A 16,486-nucleotide genomic window follows, 5' to 3' on the forward strand; every position below is an offset into this window, starting at 1 on the left:
AGACAAGTCCTTGCTTTAACCTCTCCCCCCTTTATTCTCTAATCTGCCAGGAAATTAATGCAGGTCCTGAGGCTCTCTAAACACAGCTTTTTCCAGACATCCTTTTTCATCTTTGATTCTAAAATTGAAATAATAAGAAAAAGCAAACTTTGCTGTTCTGCTGGCAGCAAAGCATGTGTCCTCTAGGAATATTTATTTAAGGAAAAAATGTTTTGAGTGGGTCTATATTGTAGTCACCACCACTCCCATAAAAACTAAACACTTCATCCTCCATCTAACAGTTTCTAGCCACCCACTTGCTAAGCTGCATGTATATCCAGCATCTGGATGTCAGGTGTTTGACAAACATATCTATCCTAAAAGCACAGATCACAGCAATGAAACATCATCCCTTCAAAGATCCCACCATTGGTTGTTCAAAGATCCCACCATTGGTTTTCTATCCTCAATTACAGATAAACCTATTACATCCGCAGGTTCCCCAAGCCTTCACTGCAGCATATTCTTCCTTTACCATCGAGATTTCACTGCCATGCTTTGCCCAGAAATGTCTGCCTAACCTGTTACCTGGTCAATCTCCTAGACACTCTCAAAGGGCAGTGCCATCACCCCGGCTATTACAAATCCACCTCATTTCTCTGTGCTGAAGTATCCTTGCACATAATTAAAATTAAAAAAGAAAAATTAACCAAATGGCATTTCCTTTACTGAAACATTTCCAAAATTAGTAATTTATTATGCTTGTGACAAAGATAATCCATCTGCTTTGCGGGGGGACTGCATGGAAATAAACTCTCTACAAGGTCATTTGAGTTTCCATCTAAGATCTTAGGATGCTGGAAATTATCCAAATCACGGGATGCCAGAGAATGCAACACAAGACAACAGCCAGAGGACTGCATCTCAATGAGATTCAGTGAAGTACTAGTGGCTGTGCCACAGACAAGCTGGGGATCAAGAGGGTCCTGCCCTGCCTGCTTCAGTGAGGACTGAACCTGAGGTCACACGCTCCTGCACTTCTCTCAAGGAGCCCTACTTTTCCTCCCTAGTTAGACTCCATTATATTTGCTGACCTGGATGCAATGCTCCCAAACTTGGATACATTGCATTTTACTCCTGAAAACTGTTTCTAAAACAGTAGTTTTAGCAAATCTCAAAAAAAAAAAAAAAAAAACTTTCCAAAGCCATATGCAGATGGAGACATCTATTTAATAAAACCTAAGACTAGATCACACTGGAACCATGATTCATATCCATCTGACTTCTACCCCATGCTTCCCTCACCCCCAATAGCTCAGCATGATAGAAGCTCCACTACAGTGTGGCCAAGAAGATAAAGTTCCCTCTTCCATCAGGTCCCTGTATTATAAACTATGACTTCATGGAAGCGACTGACTGCTCTTATTTGCTCTACACATTCACTCACAGTTCAATATCAAAGAAGTTCTATTCAAGGGCAGGGATGGCTATGAGAACTGGGGTTCCCTCCCCCTACCTAAGCCTTACTGATGGGCGTGAAGGTCTATTCTAGACACAGAAGCTCAAGAATACTGGATCCGGAGAGTTGGGAGATAGCACAGTGGGTAAAACGCACGTGGTGCAAAGCACAAGTACTGGCGGAAGGATCCTAGTTCAAGCCCCCTGCTCCCCACCTGCAGGGGAGTCACTTCACAGGCGGTGAAGCAGGTCTGCAGATGTCTATCTTTCTCTCCCCCTCTGTCTTCCCCTCCTCTCTCCATTTCTCTCTGTCCTATCCAACAATAACGACATCAACAATAACTACAACAACAAAACAACAAGGACAACAAAAGGGAATAAATAAAAAATATGAAAAAATTTTTTAAAAAGAATGCTGGATCCTGAGTAGGCCTGTCCTCGCTTGCTTCTAGGGTAAAAATTCTGAGCCAGGAAAGACAAGTTGAGAAGAACAGGAGTATCCAGAGTCCTGCTTGTAGAGTTAAGGGGTGAAGTCACTGTGTCACCCTGAGCTCTGGCACACTGGGCCAAACTTCTTCTCAGAAAGAGAGGCAGGTCATAAGAACACAACGCTCTACACACAAGGAAATTAGCTTTACTTGAAACAATGCAAGGAACACATCACTCCTATAAGGGTTGCTATAAGCAATGGAGGGTTTGAAGCAATTAAAAGTTAGTCCTGCTTCAATTCCTTGATCCCCACTTGCAAAGGGGAAGCCTCACAAATGATGTAACAGTGCTCTAGGTGTCTCTCCTCTGTGTCTCTCCATCTCTAAGATCTCTCTCATTAAAAGGAAAATAAAATGGCCTTTCTGAACAATGGAGTCTTAATGCAGACACCAAGACCCAGCGCCCAAAAAAAGGCTACAGTCCTGAAAAATAAGATTACTTTTGGAACTGGGCAGTGTCACACCCAGTTGAGTGCACACATTACTATGTACAAGAACCAGGATTTGAGTCCCTGCTCCACACCTGCAGGGGTGGGAAGGAAGTTTCATGGACTATGAAGCCTGTCTGCAAGTTTCTCTCTCTCTCTCCTTCTCAGTCTCAACCACCCCTCTTGATTTTGATTTCTTTTTTCTTCTATCTAGTAAAAGAAGAGGGGAGGATAAATGGCTTCTGGGAGTAGTAGATTCAATGTGCTGGCACTGAGTTCCAGCAATAACCCTAGTAGCAATAAAAAAAATTGTTTTAAGACTCACACTTGCTAATTTGAATAGATATAATATCTTATTTACTCATTTCTATTAGTGGGTAAGAGACACTGAGAGAGGAAGACCAGAACACTACTCAGCTCTGGTTTACGGTGGTGCTGGGAATTGAACCTGGGGGCCTCAGAGCCTCAGGCATGAAAGTCTTTTGTATAAACATTATGCTATTTCCTCAGCCCATATAGACATAATAATCAAGACAATGTAGTACTGGTATAGGGTAGACATACAGATCAATAGAGTAGAATTAAGATTCCAGAAATATATCCTTACATTTGTGGCCCATTGATTTTTCAGCAAAGGTGCTAAGACAAACTGATCATGAAAGAAGAATTTTCAACATCTAGTAACAGAATCACTGAATAGTCACTTGCAAATGAATGGAGTTGGAGTCCTTTCTTTTATCTCCACAAAAATTCACTCAAAATGAATCACAGACCTAAGTCCAGAGGTTAAAACTATAATATCCTAAGAAGAAAGCATAGGAACAAATCTTTATGACTTTGGTTTAGGTAAAAATTCCATAGCTATAATACCAAAGGCAAAAGAAACAAATTTTAAAAAATAAACTGAACAGCATAAAAATCAGAAACTTTTGTACTTCAAAGGACATCACAAAAAAGTGAAAAGACAACCCATACAACAGGAAAAACATTTTCCAACCATGTCTGATAAGAAAATTATATCCAGCGTATATAAAGAACTTTTTAAAATGTATTTTATTTATTCATGAAAGAGAGAAAGACCAGAAATCACTCTGGCACATGCACTGCCGGGGACTGAACTCAGAACCTCATGCTTGAGAGTCCGATGCCTTATCCACTGCACCACCTCCCGGACCACCCAAACATTATGTCTAACGATGACTCATTGTGACATTGTGATACTTTTTAAACTGACCAGTAGAACAAATCAATAATCCAATTTTTTAAATTAGTAAGGAATCTGAATGGACATTTCCCCCAAAGAATAGATGCAAGTTTGCATTAAACATGGAAAAAGATGCTCTATATCCATCATTAGAAAAACACAAATCAAAATCTTGATCAAATAGTCCTTCACATTCACTAGGATAACTGTATTAAAAAAGACAATAGCGAGGGCTTTAAGGGTTTAGAGAAATTGAAATCCTTATATATTGTTGGGGAACTATATAAAGATGCAGACACTTTGGATAAGTTTGATACTTTCTCAAAAATGTTAAATATGCAATTACCACATGACCCAGTAATTCCACTCCTAGATAGAGAAATGAAAACATACATCCACAAAAACATGTGTGCATGATGACTGAGGGGAGTTTTATTCACAAGAACCAAAAAGTGGAAGTGGTTTAATATTCATCGATGGACAAATGGAGTAATAAAATGCAATGCAACCACATAAGGGAACATCAGCTGCAACCCAAGAGGAATGAAGTTCTGATAAATACATGCATGGATCTGGACATCATACTAATTGAATGATGTCAGTCACAAAAGATCACACATTATATGGTTTTGTTAATATGTACTAGCTCAGAATAGAGAAAAGCATAGAGGCAAAAAGTAGATTGATTCTTGCAAAGTAGGAGAGAGGATAACAAGAAGTAATACCTTATAGGCAATGAGGTTTCTTTGGTGAGAGAAGGTAACAATTTTTTTTTTTTTGTAAAATTCTCTTGTGGTTATGAGCCTATGACTCTGTGACTACACTAAAACCACTGCGTTGTTTCCTTTAAATGGGCAGATTTCGTGATATGTAGATTGGATCTCAACAGAGAAGCCTTTGAAAATAATAGTTGGGCAGTTAATTTTACCTCATTTTGGGCTTTTGAATTTCCAGCCTTCCACAGTCAGAACAGTGCTGCCACTGACGGGACACTATCTGCAGCTCAGGGATGCACAGATGTTATGAAGCAGTGTGTGCAGCAGCCTTGTGGCAAATGCATAGAGTTCTGGAAGGTTCTATAGAGCCGAGTACAAAACAGCAATTAAAATGTCCCCAGATGTTCATTTTGATGATAAAATAAAAGGTTTCTAAAATGTAAGACAAAACCCCACTTCAGGAACATACCATGCAGAAGGTAGTCTAATTTTAGCTGCAGTACTTAGCTTAATTGGTTGAATGAAAGCTACAAGGTCTTTAGCTTTCTCTGCAATTCTCTGTAGAAAGACAGGTCTCAGCTCATCATAGCTATGAATTTCTTTTTGATGATACAGTGCTCATTAATTTAAGATGACAGTATCTGCCATAGTTTCCCTCCTAGACATTGAAAACTTCCCTCAAGTCCTATTTTAAGTTGGGTCTACAATTTCCTCCACATAAGCATACTAGGAAAGTAACATATTCCTATATGGAATATCCTTTATTCTGCAGGTGTCACCATGTCTTAAAATATTCACTAACCCAAGTCATGAGGATTGAAGGTAATAACAAATTAAGACACTATGTGAACAATTTCTAGCAATGTCAAGGGTGAGAATCTTGTTCTCATAAATCTGCAGTTCACTGAATTTCTCTTGGGGACTAGGAAGGGGAGGAAAGGAGAAGATTCTGATTATTGTCATTTTGTTATATGTAAGTGTACTAGATAAAGGGGCGGGGGATAAGAATCTGTAGTCATGTAGGTGTGACTTAGAAAGGAAAAGAAGACTGGACCATGGGAAAATATATATAGACAGCTATAGATAATAGTCAATCCATACCTGTGATGTTGAGAGAACTACTGTAGCCTCCAATGGAGAGAATGGGGATATAGATCTCTGGTGGTAGGAATAGTGTAAAATTATACCCCTGTTATTTTATAATTTTGTAAATCAATATTAAGTCACTGATAAAATTAAAAAAAAAAAAGAATCTGGAGTCAGCAAGATAACTCACCTGGGAGGGTGCCTTCTTTGCCATGCACACAACTCAAGCTCAAGCCTGAACCCCACTGCACTGGAGGAAGCTTTGGAGCAGTGTAAAGGTCAGCTCAGAGCAGAGAAGTCTCAGAGGCAACAACAACACAACAAAAAGCAAAGCTAACTACAGAGTAGATACTCTGACACCCACCTGTGGCCACCTGCTTCTTGTGTTCATATGAATTATAGCAGTCCATCCACAAAGTGGTCCTCCAGAGAGGTACCAGTGAATGCTGATTTCTAAAAAAACCAAACTCCAGCAAAGCTAAATCATAGAAAGATCTATGGTCATGTGAGAACTTTATGTGCTCTCCAGGGGCCATTTCATGATGGCATAAGAACTGATAGCCAAAGGCCAGTGGTGAGGGAGTGAATATCTGAGGCTTGATTTTACTTATTTGCTATTAATTTTATTGGCACTGGCACTTACAAGTGTGTGATTTCACTATTCCCAGGTAGACTCCACCCTCCTGACACCCCACCCCCAATTTCAGATAAAAGTGTATTTTCAGATACACTTCCACATGAAGCAGGAACTCGAACCCAGGTTATATGCATAGAAAGGCACATACTCCATCAGGTAAGCTTTCTTCCTCCCCTTGAGACTTTATTAACTCTGAAAGCTGTGGCTGAGAAGCAGAGAAAGCAGATGCGGGCTATTGTTGCAAATACACCAAATGTCTATCAGCAGGTAGAGTCTTCTGAGATCACTTGAAATTTTTATCCAAATTGTTCCAGTTACTATGTTTCTGTTGGAATAGATGCTTGGGGGTTGAGTGCCTATGAACTGAACTGAGTCGGAGAGCCCTTCACTGTCAGCAAGCAGGAGAGCAAAGCTCCCTGTTACAAAAAAAGTGAAAGCAAACTTGGAAATTGTCCCAAAGAGAACACTGAACTTTTTGCCTAAAATAGAAGGACAACACATACTTTTAAAATAATGGTAAATTAACTCCCCAAGTCAGAATACCAGGAAAAACCTCCCATAATTGGCTAGCACCAAGGCACCATGTCTATTCCAGAGGCCATAGGAGGTGAGTGCAAGGCTGGCGACCAGGGCTGCCTTTTTAGCTCTCAGTTTTCACTGAAAGGTGGGAACATGATCAAAGGCAGCAGAGGAACTAAGAGGCAATGTCCTGCCCTTTCTATCAGCTTTTTGGTCTGCTACAAAAGCATTTGATGTGTTTCTTAAAAGTAGCCAAACTTCCACTCCTCACAACATGATCTGAAAATTCAGAACAGGTTAACAGATTCAACAATTTCACTTTCAGATCAAAGATCGCCCATCCCCGATGGTGTTTAATGTGTGGAGGCCAGCCATCTGCCTGGAGAAACATAAACAGCAGGACCCATTCACACCCTGCCAGCAGTTCCTAAGCTACCTTCTGCAGACCTCTCCACAAAGCAAAAACATTGTCTGGACCATGAGTTTCAGGAAATGCTGGCAAAAAAAAAAAAAAAAAAAAAAAGTTTAGAGGAAATGCAGTGTCAAGCCTGTATGTTCCAGGGAAAAGCAGCACAGTGACAAACTGATTTTTTGAGCAAGTGTAAGAAGCCTTAGCCAAAAACCAGTTTGCAGGAAATGGTCTGCAGGGGGGCTTCATAAACACCAGCTAAAAACCAAACAGCAGTTCTGAGAGATGAATGGGGCCCAGAAAGGGGCCTAGAAATCTGAGATGGCAACACTCTGCTCTTGTGCAAAGCTTAAATGTAGTCGAATGCTGAAATATGCCAGGCGGGAGGAACTCAGAAGAGAGTTTGCAGTGGTGGGGAGGGATGTTGTAATGACTAACTAACTGGTAGAGGCTAACAGAGAAAACACCTGTTCAGTGCAGCTATTACCTACCACTAAATTACTTGGATTAGCAAGATTACCACTAAATTACTTGGATTAGCAAGATTAGCAAGATAGCATAATCATTACACAAAAAAATTTCATGCCTGACTTTCTGAGGTCTTACCTTGCGCCAGGAATAGTGATCAGATTAAAAATAAAAAATTACAGGACCGAGTAGTGGCACACATGGCTGAGTGCAGATATTACCACATACAAGGACCAGGGTTCAAACCACCTGCAGGGGGGAAGTTTCATTAGCGGCAAAATAGTGCTACAGGTGTCGCTTTTTCTCACACTCTGTATCTCCCCCTTCCATCACATTTCTCTGCCTCTACCGAATAAATAAAATCTATTTTAAAATACATGGGTTAATTAAATTTAAAATGCTAAACTAATGTTTAACATTAAAGTAGTATATGTGCATGGCTTAAAATTGGTGTTAAAAGAAAAGACCTTCTCTTCCACCCTCTATGTGTACATTCATTCATTCACTCATTTTTTTTTTCTAACTAGAACACCACTCAGCTCTGGCTTATGGTGCTGCAGGGGATTGAGCCTGGGACTTATGGAGCCTCGGGCATGAGAATCTGCTTGCAAAACCATTATGCTATCTACCCCCATCCCCTTCATTCATTCTTTTCACTCCCTCAGAGCAAGGGTTCATACATGCATGACAGACAGACAGATAGATAGATGATAGATAGTGACAGAGACAGAAGCAGGCTGACAGAGACAGAGGCAGGCTGAGAGAGAAGGAGAGACAAACTAAAATATCTACTATGCTACATAAAAATGTTACCTACTACTGAGTCAGAAAGTGCCTGGTTAGCAAACACTTCCTCGGTTGTTTATTTTCCCAATCTGTGAAATGGGTGTGACAATTCTTTCTCTAGCTCTCCTCTTTCTTTTCCATAATATATAGCTATGAAAAAGATACTAGAGGGTTGGGTGGTGGCAGACCTGGTTGAATGCACATGTTTCAATGCACAAGGACCTAGGTTCGAGCCTCTAGTCCCCACCTATTGGGGGAAAGCTTTGCAAGTGGTGAAGCAGGGCTGCAGGTGTCTGTCTGTCTGTCTCTCTCTTTCCCTATCACCCCCCTTCTTTCTTGATTTCTGGTGGTCTCTATCCCATAAATAAAGATAATACCAAAAAAAAAAAAAAGGAAAAAAAGAAGATACTGACTGAGGATGGGTAGTGGCACACCTGGTTGAAGACATGTGTTACAATGAACAAGGACCTGGGTTCAAGCCTCCAGTCCTGAGCTGTAGGGGGAAAGCTTTGTGAGTGATGAAGCAGTGTTACAGGTGTCTCTCTGTCTCTCCCTTTCATCTCCCCTTTCCTCTCAATTTCTGGTTGTCTCTATCAAACAAAAGACCATATATATGTGTGTGTGTGTGTGTGTGTGTGTGTGTGTATATATATATGATGCTGGTAAATGTGTGTGAAAATCCAAGCTGAAACCATTTAGAAAACCTAAGTTCGTACTCTCTTTGTTTAAAATAGGTACTCAAGAGGGAAAAAGCTTATCATTTTCAATAGAACTCATAAATTTTGACTTAAACATCAATGACATATTTTGGGATGGTCTTTGGTTTTAAACTCTAAAACATAAACACAATACTCTAAAAAGTGCCCCTGTCCAACTTTCTAGCCCTTTACTCTGACATCATTTTCTTAGGCAATATTTTTATCCAACTTCATGTTAGCTATCAAACAAAAACTACCATAGTTGTAGGCCCCTAGAAACTTGCCTAAAATGGACTTCCTAGCTTCCTTCCACCCTAAGATCCCTAATCTCATCTGCACTGTTTCTACTTTTTAAAAAATATTTATTCCCTTTGTTGCCCTTGTTTTTTATTATTGTAGTTATTATTGATGTCACTGTTGTTGGATAAGACAGAGATAAATGGAGGGAGGAGGGAAAGACAGAGAGGGGGAGAGAAAGGTAGACACCTGCAGACCTGCTTCACTGCTTGTGAAGTGACTACCCTGCAGGTGGGGAGCCGGGGGATCAAACTGGGATCCTTATGTCAGTCCTTGGGCTTTGTGCCACCTGTGCTTAACCCGCTGTGCTACCACTCTGTTTCTAGCTTTTGATTCCTGTTCATTAACCATTTTGTCTCACTTTATATCCTGCCACCTTCTGGACACCAAGTTGCAGACGTTAACATGATTCCATGCTGACTTCTCTGAGCAGACGACCTCACCAATATGTCCTATAACCTCACTTCTTCAGAGCTCTACCCCACTAGCGATTGGCCTGCCAATACCCAAGTCCAGCATAGAAGCAATTATAGAAGCCAGAACTCCCACCTTCTACTTTGATCCATGTTCCCAGGGGGAGAAGTGATAGGAGGAAGAGGACAGGAGGGCTCTGAACTCCAGCTCCTTCAGAACCTGGAGAGAGAGGAGGAAAAAGGGTGGGAAATTTGGATGTAGTCATAGGGTCATGAGTGGACTGAAGTGGAAGAGAAGAGTGGAACTGGAAGAAAAGGGGGCAATTATGTACAGATGTAGACAGATAGTTGTAGAGATGATAGTTAACCCATGTCTGCAACCTTGGGAGAACCAGGGTAGACTACAATGGAGGAATTGGGGATTCAGAATTCTGGGGGTGGGAACCTTATGGAATTATACCCCTGTTGACATGTAGTTTTGTAAATCAATATTAAATCACTAACAAAAAATCTTTTTAAAGTGCCTCTGTCACAGATATCACGGTTTCTCTAAGTACCCAACCTGTTAGTGCCCAGGGGACGGTTTGTGGAACATCTGACTTCCCCAGTAGGGGGTGGGGGTGAGGACACATGCTTAGGAAGAAAGACCAAATTACAGGTGTAGGGTGGTGTATCCCAGTACAAGGAGCAAAGTCATTGTCACCACTGGGTGAGACAAAAACAAGCATCCCACATCCTGTCTTTGCCAGCCCAGCTGCAGACTCCTCTAGCCAACACAGGCTTATCAAAGGAATGTGCAGCACCAGTGTCAGCAGAGGTCTGATCTTTGTAAGAGCAAGAGCGAGATAACAGGGTAACTCTCCTCTCTGGGTGACCCAAGTGGTACGGGAGTCAGTAGGAAAAGGAAATCCTGCGTGCTTGTGAGATGCGGCTTCTTGGTGGTTTCTGTTCAAAAAGTTAAGTTCTGTTTGCTTTCAGGTGAGTATGCAGCATTTGAAAAAACAACATCCATGGGGCTGGGCAGTGGCACACCTGGTTCAGTGCATGTGTTACAATGTGCTAGGGCCCAGGTTCAAGCCCCCGGTTCCTTACCTGCAGAGGGAAGGTTTCACAAGCAATGAAGCAGTGCTACAAGCCTCTCTATGTCTTTCTCTGTCTCTTTATGTCTCTCTCTCCCCCCTCCCTCTGTCTCTCTCTATATATTCCCTTCCCTCCTTCTCAATTTCTCTCTGTCCTATCAAATAAAATAAAAATCTAGGGGGTCGGGCGGTAGCGCAGTGAGTTAAGCACACGTGGCGCAAAGCGCAAGGACTGGTGTAAGGATCCCATTTTGAGCCCCCAGCTCCCCACCTGCAGGGGAGTTGCTTCACAGGTGGTGAAGCAGGTTTGCAGGTGTCTGTCTTTCTCTCCCCCTCTCTGTTTCCCCCTCCTCTCTCCATTTCTCTCTGTCCTATCCAACAACGAATGACATCAACAATAACAATAATAACCACAACAAGGTTACAACCACAAGGGCAACAAAAGGGGTGGAGGAATGGAAGTGTTCATTCTTAGTAGATCAACTGGAGTAGGGATTGGAGGTATAGCTCTTTCTCCAAATGTGGAGAAAGCCAGCAAGGGGACCTCAGCTGCATCTTTGCCTGAGTCCAGGGCCTCCAGCTGCAGACACCCTGCCCCCACAGAGGCTGACTGACACTGACCACAAGTGGAAACCTGGAGGGCTGGCCACACCAAAGGCTTCTCTGTGGCACACAGCAAGCTCACCTTTCTTTTCCTTCTCCCAGTTCACCTGCTCAGCACCTCCCAGGTACTGTGATGTGAGAGAACAGGAGTCAAGGACAGTCACAGTCTGTGGTCCCCACCACCAGGAGGAAAGTTAAAGGCCCTGGGAGAACCAAAGAAGGAGCAGTGGAAAGAACTGAGAACTCCATATCATTCCAGTGTTCCCATTTACAGTTTACAGATCACTCTGTACCCACCTGTCTTCCTCAGTTACCTCTACTAGAATATCAGTTTTCCGAGGCAGACATTTCCATCCGTTTTGTTCACCCCAGCATCCCTGGTACTTAGGCCAGGGTTAAGCACATATTAGGTACTCAACTAAGACTTCTGGAGGCATGAATGGATAGATTGGAAGGTACTTTTTAGAGCTTGTCATTAATCTTGACTTGTTTGTGCCAACACATTAAATTTATCATTGTGTCATCACACAGTGGAACCAGGCACCCAACCATCAGACCTGAGGTTCTCTCATGCTCTGATGGTACACCTGGGAATAGAGACCCCCACGGTGCTGCTGGAAAGCACCCATGAAAAGCAGAGAGTAGGATGGGGAAAGTGCTTAGCAGGTAGAGCACAGGACTTGCACACCTGAGGCTCCTCAGTTCAATTCCCAATAATGCTTGTATTGAAGTGGTGGTTTGACTTCTCTTCCTCCCTTGTTCTCTCTAGCTCACATGAAATAAATAAAATAAATATTTTAAAGTTTTTTTTATATCACAGATGAGGAGCCCAGGGCTTAGAAAGGTCAAACCACCTTACCTATACCACATAGTACAAGGATCAAAGAGAAGCTCTGCCTGGTCCTAACAGAGGCTGAATGTGGCCACTGAGTGTAATAGAATCAGGTTCATTACAGGGTGAAATTCCCCCTGGCCTTCTAGAACAAGCAGGTTCTCCTTTGGAAAATGGGGTGAAGCAGGAGGGAAAGGGGTTCCAGAGTAAAAGTGCTAGAAGCATAGCCAGAAGCCACATTCTTAAACTTATACGGCAAATTCACACTCATCCTCTCTCCCCTACACACACACACACACACACACACACACGTACACACACACTCATTCCACCTGCCAGGTCAGTGGCTCCTGGGGCCCAACCCGCCCTACACCACTCCTCCCCTGCATCTGTGTCTTGCGTGTCAAAGGTGTCAAGAAAAGGATAGTCACAGTCTTGTGGCTTGTGGTGACCCGGTTTTTTCAAACTTACATTCTTTTTTGTTCAACCTAGTAAAAAAAAAAAAAGTAGAAGTGTGTTGCCACTCACAGGAGCCGGAAATAATGCCTTCCCGGGAGGGACACTAGCAACACAAAATCACTTGTGCAAGCGTGGCCATTCTCCATCCCCATGAAACTGAGTCCATATTCCCATGTGAGGGTCCATGTAAGAAGCACACCTGCTCTCTAGCCCCACACCTCATCCATCAGTCTGGGGCAGGCACGGCCCAGGCTCAGAGGCACTATCTGGCACTTGGCCATTGGGCAGACAGGTGGCTGCTGCACTGGTGTTTCAATCCACCATGGTTCCATCTTGCGTAGAATAATGGAGCCCGTCCTCTTGCAGGGATAAGGCAAAGGGGAGGACCAGGGAATAATGTAAGAAGCAGAACAAAGTGGGGACCTCAGCCTTTCCCTTTCTCAGAGTTCAGGATCAGGGAAGCAGTCTTAGGAAGGATACATACCAGACCTGCTTTGGGGAGGCTGGCTCACTGCTCCAACAATCAACTGAAATTCAGACACCAGTGCAGACAGCAAAAATTGTATTTCAATTATACTAGCAACACAGCACCCCTGGCCTTCCCACACTGTATGTCCTGCTCACAAATGGTGAAGCAGTGTTGCAAGTCTCTCTCTCTCCCTCTTTATCTACCCCTCCACTCTCAATTTCTGACTGTCTCTATCCAGTAAAGATAATTTTTAAAAAAGAAAATTATAAAAAAAATTTTTTTAAGAAATTTCACCTCATTTACCCACTCACTTTCTTTTTTTTTTTTTTTCTTCTTTTCCTCCTCCAGGGTTATTGCTGGGCTCGGTGCCTGCACCATGAATCCACCGCTCCTGGAGGCCATTTTTTCCCCCTTCTGTTGCCCTTGTTGTAGCTTCGTTGTGGTTATTATTATTGCCGGTCCCTGCGCTTTGCGCCTTATGCGCTTAACCCACTGCGCCACCGCCCGACCCCCACCCACTCACTTTCTAATGAGGCAATGACAGATCTTTTCAGAGTCATAGCCTGAGTGGCAGCGGTGGACATTTCAGGCTGCTCCCTCCTGCTGCCCATATGCACCCCACCCCTGGGTCTCCACCCCACTCTGACTACTGAGACTTTAGGGTCTGTAAGTGGAGGCAGGAGAGATCCACTGCACTGCACAAAGCTGGCAATCAACCACAGAACAAACCAGCCCATCTCACTGATGCCTCTTAATGTGGAGACGCAAAGTTCATGTCCCCTCACCTGTGCACGGGAAGCCCCCTCATCTCTTCAAAGTCCCACTGCCCTTTAGAGCCCTGCAGGTGGCCTTGGGACGAGGGAGGTATCCTTATCTCTCTCTCTCCCAGGGCAGCTGTGCCCACCTGCTTACATGGGAATCCTTATGCCCCCTTGATTGTGTGTATGGGTGCTTTTCTCCCAGCCACAGTCTCTCCCAGGCAGAGAGACTGTTCCACTCAGCCTCCCCACCCCCAGAAAGGCCTACCCCTGTCTTTCTGAAGGGCCAGGACATCGGAGGGCTGAGAAGAGACTGTGCTCACCTCTCTGAAGAAGGGCAGTGGGGCTGGCAGTCAAAGGTCAGAAGGTCAATTTCCTTGCCCCATCCCCCAAAGAAAGAGGATTATCCCAGCACTTCTATCATAAAGCTACTGAGAGGCATCATCAGTACCCAGAGATGCCTACATGAACAGACTCAACGTGTTCAGCCTTCTGGGGACCCAGGTCTGCAACCCCGCTCCCCCATAGCTGTGTTTGAGTCCCCCATGTTGGACCCATCTATGACTAGAACTACTGGCAACAGCTGCCTAGGCTTCCCCCAGTGTGACACTGGACTCTCTGGTATCCAGTCTGGGTGCTCATCACCTTTTACTACTTGAGAACCCTCTCGCCCCCCCCACACACACAAAATGAATAGCCATGGGCAGGCCCTGGGAGCCTGATGACAAGGGCTTCCCAAGCTTTTCCACTTTTCATGATGACACAGGCCCCTCTCAGGGTGGGGGTGAATCTGTGTGCCTGAAATGAAAACAGCAAGTCTACTTAGCATGCCAGCACTATGCACCAACGAACATGTGAATTGTTTCCGGCTAAAGCAAATGCAGGCAGAATGAGTAGGACAGAGGTGTAGCATGGCCTGCACTGTGAAAGTCCACTATGTCTCCATAATGACTTGGACATCTTGTGGCACCCCCCACCCCAGGCCTACAGAGCAGCCTCCTCTCCTTGGAGACCTGGCAGTAGAACTGCGCCAGGAGCTGTGTGTCCTTCTGCAGGATGCTTGGGGATTCACTATAGCCAGCCTCCTCCCTCCCTCCCTCCCTCCCTCCCTCCCTCCCTCCCTCCATACCTCCCTCCATACCTCCCTCCATCCCTCCCAGCATTTACATGATCTGGACTTCTGTGAGCCAGTCTAACAGTAAGAACAGACCATAGTCATTTGTTTTAAGGATCCTGAACACAGACCTCTGACAGGGGCTTAAAGCCAATACAGCCAGACTGTTTTCTTAAGATTTAACTTTTCTATAGAATCAGACTTCCCTTGGAAAACAGGGTGATCGGGCTACTAGGACTACCCACTAATGAAAGCAGCTCAGTCTAAATGCAAAGGCAGAAATTTCCTGTGGCGTCTCACAGGTAGGCACTAGCCCCAATCCTGACTGAACCTCCCCAAAATGGCAGAAATGTTTCAGAGTAACATTCCAGTGGGAGTGTCAGATTTAAAGTTTTTCTCCCCACCGACCTGCCCTCATTTTCCCTGAGACACTGATGAACCTGTCTCTATGTGTATAAACTTGCTGTGAAAGGAATCAGTCAAGTTCTCTGAAGGCACTGAGCAGCTTGCCTGGCTCAGGGCACCTGTGGCAAGCCACCTGCCTGGTCTGTGCTGAGGAGGGCCTGCAGGAGTGGGCAGTGTCTGAGCTCTCCCAGGGTGGGTAACATCTGCCCCACCCAGAATGGTGCGTGTCCTGGAGTCAAGAGCATGGGGGAGACAGGGAGTGGCAGCTCTGCAAGGGGGTCCTCAACACTCCTCAGGTGTGAGCACCGGAAACAGGTACCTGACCACCTCTGGGGTCACCTGATGACCTATGAGAAAGGCCCAGGGAGGCTGGCCATGAGCAGCACAGGGTCTACAGGGTATGTGCCACTGGCTAATGGTGAGGCCCAGGGCCCCTCACTTGTCCTATTCCCTCAACCTCAGTTTAACCCCCAGATGTCACATCATACTGGGTCAGCAGGAGTAAAGGAGCCAGGGAATGGCCAGTCACATGTTCAAAATAGTTTTCATGTGTGTAAAAGATGTGCAGCTTCCCTGAGGCCTATGGTTGGAATGACTAATATCCACAACATGCTCCAAGACCGCCATGCCCCACCTACAGTGAACATCCAACTTTACCAACTAGCTCCACAAAGCCACACATACACAGCAGTACAGGTGGGATAAGGAGGTGGGGCATGGGCCATTGGTACGTTATCTAAAAGGGTAACACACAAGGGAATCTGGTGGTAGCACAACGGGTTAAGCACACGTGGTGCAAAGTGCCAAGGACCTGCGTAAGGATCCCGGTTTGATCCCCCGGCTCCCCACCTGCAGGGGAGTCTCTTCACAGGCAGTGAAGCAGGTCTTCAGGTGTCTATCTTTCTCTCCCCGTCTCTGTCTTCCCCTCCTCTCTCAATTTCTCTCTGTCCTATCCAACAACAATGACATCAATAACAACAAGAATAAAAAAACAAGGGCAACAAAAGGGAAAATAAACATATATATTTTTAAAAGGGTAACACACCACATACACACGCAGAGACACACAGGCATCTGCAAAAGCAAAGCTACTCTCTCACTTGTATGACACCATTCCAACACTCTTTCAGAAAGGCATATGTTCACTCTCTTTCTCTTTGCTTCCACTGGCACCTTCCTCC

General features: G+C 44.3%; 1 protein-coding gene and 1 long non-coding RNA gene across 2 annotated transcripts in view; one reads left to right on the top strand and one right to left on the bottom strand.

The window, feature by feature from the left end:
• ACOXL (acyl-CoA oxidase like) overlaps positions 1-16,486 on the bottom strand; it is a 361,479-nt gene that overhangs the window by 208,882 nt on the left and 136,111 nt on the right. The gene's annotated exons all lie outside the window — the stretch shown is intronic.
• LOC132537674 (uncharacterized) lies at positions 6,083-7,194 on the top strand. Its single transcript, XR_009549136.1, has 2 exons — positions 6,083-6,152; positions 6,841-7,194. It is a non-coding gene; the product is annotated as an uncharacterized LOC132537674 (long non-coding RNA).

Source organism: Erinaceus europaeus, chromosome 3 (assembly GCF_950295315.1).
Source record: "Erinaceus europaeus chromosome 3, mEriEur2.1, whole genome shotgun sequence".
NCBI lineage: Eukaryota > Metazoa > Chordata > Mammalia > Eulipotyphla > Erinaceidae > Erinaceus > Erinaceus europaeus.